Raw genomic sequence first — 9178 nt, forward strand, 5'->3', positions numbered from 1 at the left:
TTAATTAACATATTCATCACATCACACACTTATTTATGGTGAGAGCATTTAAAATCCACTCCTTCAGCAATTTTGAAAGGCACTATACATTTTTAACTATAGTAATAGATGTGCAATAGCTCACCAGAACTTATTCTTCCTGTATAACTGAAAATGTGTTCATATATATATATATATGAGATCATGCCATATTTGTCTTTCTGTGCCTGGCTTATTTCACTTAGCATAATATCCTTTAGATTCATCCATGTTGTTGCAAATGGCAGGTGTCCTTCTTTTTAAAGGCTAAGTAGTATACTGTTGTGTATAAATACCACTTTTTTTTTAAACTTCTTACTCATGGATGGTCACTTTTGTTGTTTTCATATCTTAGCTCTTGTGAATAATGCTGCAATGAACATAACAGTGCAGGCATCTCTTCTACGTAACTGATTTAAATTCATTTAGAGATACACCCAGAAAAGGGACAGCTGGTTCACATGGTAATACTATTTTTAGATTTTTGAGGAACCTTCATATTGTTTTCCAAAATGGCTATAAACATTTATAGTCCCATTAACAATGTACAAAAGTTTCCTTTGTTCCATATCCTCATCAAAATTTATCTTTTATTTTTTGATTAGAGTATTCTGATGTGATATCTCATTGTAGTTTTAGCTTGTGTTTCCCTATTAGTGATGCTAAGCATTTTTTTCATATAGCTGTTGGCCATTTGCATGTATTCTTTTGAGAAAGTTCTGTTAAGGTTTTTGACCATTTTAAAATCAGGCTCTTTGGTGTTTTCATTAGTGAGTCTTTAGGTTCCTTACATATTTTGGGCATTGACTTCTTATCTAACATGTGATTTGAAAATATTTTCTTCCTACTGGTGGTCTGATTCTTTGTAAATTGTTTCCTTTGCTATAGAGAAACTTTTTTTTCCTTCAGTGCAGGGAATTGAAGCCAGGGCCTTGTGCATGGCAGGCAAGCACTCTACCACTGAGCTACCTCCCCAGCCTCAAAAATCTTAAATTTGATGTAATCCCATGTGTTTATTTTTTGCTTTTTTTCCCTGTACTTTTGTGGTCATATCCAATAAATCACTGCCCAGACCAATGTGTTAGAGCTTTCGCCTATGTTTTCTTCTAGTAATTTTATAGCTTCAAGTCTTACATTTAAATTTTTAATCTATTTGGAGTTGAATCTTCTTTGAGGGATAAGATAAGGGTGTGATTTGATTTTGCTGCATGTGCATAGCCAGTTTTCTCAATATCAGTTTTTACAATTTCATTTTATTAGTACAAGTGCGCAGTGCATAATATTTGCATTTTTTGTGTGGAGTTGGCATGTGCACATAACATATCTTAATTCCTTTCTTATCACCTTTCCTTTCTCTTCCTCCCCCTCCACCCATCTCTTGGTCCCTGTCCTTGTTTTGTACATGTTTGCAGTATACATAATATTTGCATCCCTTGAGTGGAGTCGGTACATGCACGTAACACACCCCAATTCCTTTTCGCCATCCCTTACCCCTTCTGTCCCTCAACTTCATTTTGTGAAGAGACAGTCCTTTTCTCATGTGTATTCTTGGCATCTCTGTTAAAAATCAACTGGCCACTAGATGCATGGTGTATTCCTGGGGCTTCTGTCTTTCCCCTTGACTGATGTTTCTATTTTCATAGCAGTGCTATATTGTTTGTTTCATATAGCTCTGTAATATATTTTGAAATGAAGTAGTATGAGGCTTTCAGCTTTATTCTTTTTACATGATCACTTTGACTATATGGGTCTTTTGTAATTTCTTATGAGTTTTATAATTTTTTTTGTTTCTGTTTTGATAGGAAGTGAATTGGATCTACCAATCACTTGGGGCATTTAAACAATATTAGTTCTTCCAACTCATGAACAAGGATATCTTTTCATTTGTTTGCGTCGTTTTCAATTTCTTTTATCGGCATTTAATGTTTTGCAGTGTCAGATTCTTCATCTCTTTGGTTAAATTTACTCCTAAGTAAATTCTTTTAATGCTGTTTTAAATGGGATTGTCTTCTTATTTTCTTTTTCAGGTAGTTCATTGTTAGTATACAGAAGTTAGTATACAGAAGTGCTAATGACTTTTGTATGTTAATCTTTTATCTTGCTAAATTACTGAATTCATTTATTCAGTTCTAATATTTTTTATTTTTACTGTTGTTGGAGTCTTTAGGGCTTTTTATATATATATGTATATAATCATGTCAATTTGAGACAATTTGACTTATTCTTTTCTATTTGGAAGTTATCATTTTTTGCTTAGAATCCACTTCCCCCTCAACTCTTTTATGGTAGGATTCTAAAGATAGAGCATATGAGAAGATTTAGGTTTTATTCCTTTGGTCATGTGATTGGCTCACCCTGATTGGCTCAGGTGAGCTGATGACTTTCTCTGGGAATGCTGGGAGACAGTTTATTCTTTTAAGCAGCTTTAAATCTAGAAGAGTGGACCTCTAAGGTCTGCTGCCAGTCATCTTTCAGCCATATCTGACCTAAGAATGAAGGCAACATTGAGGAAAAGGAGACAAACTGGAGAATGAAAAACTGACTCCTGGTTATATTGTTTGAATCCTGAATTAAGCTTTACTTGTTTTGTTTTTGTGTGTTTTTTTTTACATAAGCCAATAAATTACCCCTCCTCCCACTTTTTTTTTCTACAGTACTCTTGAGTTGGGTTTATGTCACTTGTAACTGATAGAATATTCATTATATTAATGACATTGAAATTTCAGATTTTATTCAAATCCAATGATTTAATGATGTTTATAAAAGTGTATACAGTACTGATATAGAGTAAGCAATCTTTTGGAACTCTCAGAAATCAAGGAGGTGAGACTTGCTATTTTTAGCCTACCTAAAAATATCAAAACCATTATTTGTTCCTGAAAACTTTTTCTTTGTTTGTAAATACCTAGTTGGTCTTTGTGGGAAAATGATTAAAATGATGTTGTTTAAGTGGATTCCATTTCTTTATCAGTTGTATTGGATATGAAAATATTAAGTGGGAAAAGTAAAAATATATTTATATTAAACAATGGGCACTCCTATCAGAATTAAGACATAAGACTTAGACAAATGGTAATTGTTTGTTAAAATAGTACTATAAGGAATTTTAATTTATTTTCTTATTGTTTCCTATGTATAAGGATTATTAGGTTTACTTCACCTTTTTAACAACAGGGACATGATTGGAAGTTTTTATATTTTCCTTGAGAAGCTCTGAAATTTGGAAGTTCTACATTTACCTTTAATAGAGGGGTTAACCTGTGTCACTTCCAAAGATTTGTGACAATGATCCCTTCAAAATTTGCAGTCTTGTTGCAATTTTCTCTCTTTCTTGGTTTTATTTTATTTTATTTTTTTCTGAGAAAAAAGTTATTAATTAAGCATCTATAAATTCCTCTTCACTTCTGTTATAGTGTAACAATTTATCATCTAACCCATAGTGGTCTTTCAACTGAGTAAGGTTTAGTTTTTTGTTCTCTTCAGACATAGCTGACTGCAGCTCATAAAGCAACAGCTAGCTACAGCTTCTCCACTTCCTTATCAACAGCTGTAACTGTGAGAGGTCATTCTTTGATCTGTACGTTTTGGCTAGTTTTAGCCTCCGAAGGAGGTCTTCCTTCTCCTGCACCTGCTTCACCAATTTTATTCTTTCTTCCTTTAACCCTTGTTCAAGATTCTTATTCATAGAATCGTTTTGAAGAGCATTGTATGACCTAGTATCAAGTGAATTAGATTCACATGCATTGATATTTTTGAGAGTATTTTTCAAGTATGTATTTTCTTCAGATTCACTATCTGTGTGTTTAAAACCTTCTTGAAATTCCAAACAGTTTTCTTCTGTTGAAGATGCTGGTTTCTCTGAAAAGGTCTCATCATTTTCTTCATTCTCTATTTTAAGGTGTTTTACTACACGGCAACAGGAATTAAATGGACATCTTGTTTTCTTTAATCTTTCTTTAAGTGTTGCACTCATGGGCACTTTCCGTGAACTATTTGTATGGGGAGATAGTGGATTCGCACGGGCCTGTGGAGTGCTAGGTAAAATCACAGCCGAGTCTGATGGACTTTCCATACTGGAAATGAAATCTTGGTTTACTTCTCCAGAACGCTCAAAAAGCGCCCGCGGCCCAGGCTGTAAACCGACCCTGCGCGGGGGCGAGGCTGCAGAGCCACCCGGGAGGCGGAGAGACGCACCATTGGTCAGATTGTCGAGCGTCTCGGTCCCGCCCCCTCTTTCTTGGTTTTAAAAACAGATATGAATTCTTAGATTGAAAAAATTATGGTAGTGACTTAAAAATCAAATAAAAACAAGTACTTATATGTGATCTATACAAATATGATGCTCATTTCATAAAACTAATTTTAGCCCAATAGATATTTAAATAATTTTCAATGTGGAAGAAATATTTTAGTAATAGAAAGTCGTTTCAAAGATTTTTGATATCACAATAGACATGCACCCTACTTTTTTTTTTTTGTACCAGGGATCCAACTCAGGACCTTGCGCTTGTGAGGCAGGCGGCGGCACCACTGAGCTAAATCCCCGCCCAGAGAAATTACATTTTAGTGATAATAATGATGCAAAACTTCTTGTTAGACAACTATATGTCTGTAACCAATCAAAATTACATGAGCCTCGTCCAAAACACTAAGAAGCCATTTTAGATGATTTTAAAATAATGAATACTATGACATTTTAAATGGAAATTTGGCATATTTTTGAGATAAATATGATTGAATACATGTCTGGGCCATTCTTATTTTATTGTAGCTTTATTTTAATGATGATAATATGGCTACACATATGAAATAGTTTCTCTTCTTTCTTTTTTCTCTTTCCTTTAATGCATTCACAATATTTTTTTATTGATGTCAATGGTAACATTTTGGCTTCCTTCCCAAGTATGTTGCAAAAAAATCAATAAAAACTTAAATATTAAAAGTACAATCTGAGGGTCAGATAATAATAGCACATTTGCTTAAAAATAGATAGATGGAGAATAGACAGGTGGCCAAAATTCTAAAAGTGGCTTACCCTTAACAAACATAACTGATATTTCTATCTGCTGTGGACTTGACACAGAGCCTTACCAAGGCTAAGCTGTATTTATTCATGGAGAAGTAACTTGCCCCATATGCCTTTGTTACCAACATGTTTACAACAATCCTTTGCTTTGCCTTTCTGTATTAATTTGCTAAAAGTTATCTACTAATAAAAAAAAGTACAGTTAAAACTCAAAATTTCACACCCATGGGACTTGTTCAACTTCACCTTTTCTTTCCTTTCCAAAAGGGTCTCATGGTGTTACCCATGCGGTTCTCAAACTCCTAGACTCTACTGATCCTCCTGCCTCAGCCTCCAGGGTAGCGGCAACTAGAGACTTATTGTCCCACCATGTAGACTAGCTTTTATTTTCTTTCAACAGAATTTTGTACAAGTTGCAGGAGAGAAGACCCAGAATTATTACTTCTAGTGAAATATGGAGAAACATATCTATAATACATTTAAAGGTGATACTAGTATTTGTACAGAGCAGGCTACACCCTCCTGGGAATTACTCCAGGTGGTATAGAAGAGTGGCTTTCAGACTGTACTTTATACCCTGAGTGACTCCACTTTATAGAATGACAGTTTGGTCTATTTTTTTTCTTAAATTCTTTTATTGGTACATTTTAGGTATACAATGCATTTACATTTATCATTGGATGCTTGTACCTGTACATGATGTATCTTGGTTCTTATTTTTTCCCCATTACCTGTGCTCCCTTTACCCCCTCCACTCTTCCCTATTTACATAGACTTCATTTCCATTTTTTTTCTTTTCTCATAATTTTTCCTTTCCCTTCTTTCCTTTCCCCTTCCCCTCCCACTTCCCCTATCCCTTTGGACCTTTTCTTCCTATTTCAAATTATCAATTATTTGTTTTAATCATTTTAACCCTTATTTACACTGTCAATTTCTCACACTAGAGAAACTTTTCGGTATTTACACGTGTGTCCTATTTATTTCACTTATGAGTATGGCCTCTATATGCATCCATTTAGCTATAAATGTCTCTAGTTTCTCATTCTTTATGGCTGAGTAGTACTCCATTTTATAAAAAAAACCACATCTTCTTTATCCAGTTTCCACTTGGACTGTTTCCAAGCTTTAGCTATTACAAACTGTGCCACTATAAACATGGGTGCACATATATCACTGTAGTATGATTCTTTTAATTATTTGAGGAAGATCCCCAGCAGGGGAATAGCTGGGTCAAATGGGACCTCAAGTCCTAGTTCTTTGAGGTATCTCCATAGTGATTTCCACAGTGGTTGCACCAGTCTACACTCCCACCAGCAATGGAGAAGGGTTCGTTTCTCCCCACACCCCCACCAGCATTTGTTATTGGTTGATTTCTTGATAGCAGCCATTCTTTCTGGGGTGAGGTGGAATCTCAGTGTTGTTTTCATCTGCATCTCTCGAATGACGAGTGATGTTCTAGATAGTAGTTCTTTGTCTGAGGTACAGGTGCTAAAAAGTTTTTCCCACATTGTAGGTTGTCTCTTAGCTCTGTTGGTGGTTTCTCTTGCAGTGCAGAAGTTTTTAATAAGATTAGATCCCAGTTGTTGATTCTTTGTGCTAGTTCCCATGCTACTGAGGTTTTGTTCATAAAGTCTTTTCCTATGCCAATGTCTTCAAGAGTTCTACCTAACTTATCTTCCAACAAGTTTAGTTTTTCTGTCTTAATATTTAGATCTTTAATCCACTTTGATCAGTTTGATCTATTTTGATACAAATGCTGAGGCAGAATGACTTGGTAACTTGTTTGTGGAAATAAATAACCACTTAGATGTTGGAAACACAAAACTTACAAAAACAAAACAAAAAGCCAAAAAACTCCCAGCTGCACAGCACAATCAACTGATGAGTTAATGTTGTTAATAAAAAATTACTACCTGTAAACATCAAATCAATAGATAACATTATATAAGGTTATATCAGAGAAAACCAGGTGCATGAGCTTACGGGACACACCAGACCAACAAATGATGCAACTCCCTCACTGAGATCATATAGAAGGAGGGATATCAGACACTGAGGTGTGGCGGTGCCACACTGACCTGTCATCTCATCAGACCACCTGGTAAAGTGTCATGAGGTCAACAGGCCACCAACTCGGGCTCTCTGTCCTAGGCTTCAGCTCAGCTCCATCTCCCTGCTTGACAGGGCTGCCTCAAGACCACCTTGAACCCCCTGCCTTCTGGGCTCCAGCTCTCAATCAACCCTGTGCTCTCCACAAGCCTGCAGCCTCCTATAAGAAGCACTGCCTGGTTGGTAATCTCAGCCACCTGGTGATTTCCACACCTCTGCCTGGGCTTTCAGTTCTGCCTGTTGGAATCCTGCAGCCACTGTTAAGCCTTTCTTAGCCATTCTGTAACCTGTGCATTATTGTGTGAAATGTGATGTGTGTTAGTAATTAACTATAGGTGTTAGTAATTAAGATTGGAAAAAATAACCTATGATTGCCTGGCTCACTGTCTACTGAGTGAACTTTGATTACTCAGCTTGATAAGGCTGACAAAATTGGTGTAGCTTGTGAATTTATTGTCATTCAATAAATACTGACATTGTGAAAAGACAAAAACATGTCCAGGCTATGTCACTGGCATAGCATGCTCATGACGGTATTATCTGTGTATTCTCTTATTTTTAGTGTTTGACTATATTTTTCTTTGAAGGGAAGTCCCAAAGGTCAAGTATGTTTATAGGTTAGTTTGCCTTGAGAAAACCTGGACTATGTAAAAAGTCAATTTGAAAAGAAAATTGTCACCAACTCAAAATTGGTTTATAAGTAGGAAAAGCTATTCTTTTTTAAAAAACGTAATACCCCCAAGGTGTATATTTCTGTCAAAAGAAATTAAGACTATTTTACTCAGTACCTTTTATTCATGTAGAAATCATTGAGAAAAATCTCAGTGGAAAGTTATTTGAAAATAATTAAGGTTAAACCATCATTAAGAAGGAATTAATTAAGAGTAAAGAAGACAGTAAAAAGAGCATGCTTTCGTAGTCTCATTATCTTTATACCAATCACCTACTTTGTAAATTTTCATTGATACTTTAAACATTGCAGGACACTTGTTCAGTCATTAGCATTCATTATCACTTAGCCATCCAATTTTTCAGTGTGCTAAGACAGTGAAATGAGATTAAGCACAATGCATACCAGAAGACATAACAATTTGAAATGCCTTCCAAAATCAATTAGAAATTCACTTTAGGTTATCAGTGGAGGTAGGAACATAATTACAGATAATTGAGAGTTGACTGCACATGCATGCTTCATGAACACTTGTTTTTGTAGATGTCAATGTAATTTTGTGAAATGAGGGAAATGTCCTCAGATTATGTGACTGTTTCTGGTTTATTTTATGGTTGGATATTCAACAGACATCACATGCTGCAAAAGAGAAGAGCTGATATTATATAAAAATGTTTAGACCTGCTCGTTCAAGCACAGCTAGGCTTCAGGGGTGGTATGGCTCACCTCCAACACGCACTCATGTGTTGACCTTATTATTTTCACCTGCATGTCTCAACCTATAGTGGGCTTCAAATACAAATGTACAAGCTCAGGGATATACAGATTGTAATTTTTTTCTTTCTTCTCTTCTTCTTTCCTTTTCCTTTTTTTTTTGTGGTGTGTGTTTATGCACATGTGTGTGCATGTGCATTACGATTTTTAGGAAATCCTAAGTCTTTAGAATTTAAGGGGTACAAGTGGGCACCTTTTATTTCTGAAGTATTTGCCTTCCACAGAAAGCATGAAGAACTCCTTTATTTGGAGACTGGCTTATCCTTTTCTAAATTAACTCACAGATTTGCTTTATCTAAGAAGTCTTATAAAAAGAAAAAAAAGTCTTATAAGGTGTTGTGTGCATCTGACTCGTTGACACCCCTAAGTCAGACAAATGGCCTCATTTTCACTAACTTTCACTTTGATATACACATATTTGAAAGCTTTTCTCCCTTTCAAAAATTGGATGTGTCCAACATGCCCTGACTGCTTTAGCATTGCCTATCTGTCTGATGAAGGAGCCTGGAAAATTCCCATTTAAGCAGCACCTCCAAGAGTTCTTAATGATGTGGCGCTGAAAGGTGGCTGGCCCAAGTCCA

General features: G+C 35.6%; 1 pseudogene; it reads right to left on the minus strand.

Moving 5' to 3' along the window:
* Positions 1–3380: 3380 nt before the first annotated feature.
* LOC101700453 (swi5-dependent recombination DNA repair protein 1 homolog pseudogene) lies at positions 3381–4114 on the minus strand (annotated as a pseudogene).
* Between the last annotated feature and the right edge of the window lie 5064 nt (positions 4115–9178).

This window comes from Heterocephalus glaber, unplaced genomic scaffold (genome assembly GCF_053883595.1).
Source record: "Heterocephalus glaber isolate CG9 unplaced genomic scaffold, H.glaber_assembly_v1.0 deba00000942, whole genome shotgun sequence".
NCBI classification, from domain to species: Eukaryota; Metazoa; Chordata; class Mammalia; order Rodentia; family Bathyergidae; genus Heterocephalus; species Heterocephalus glaber.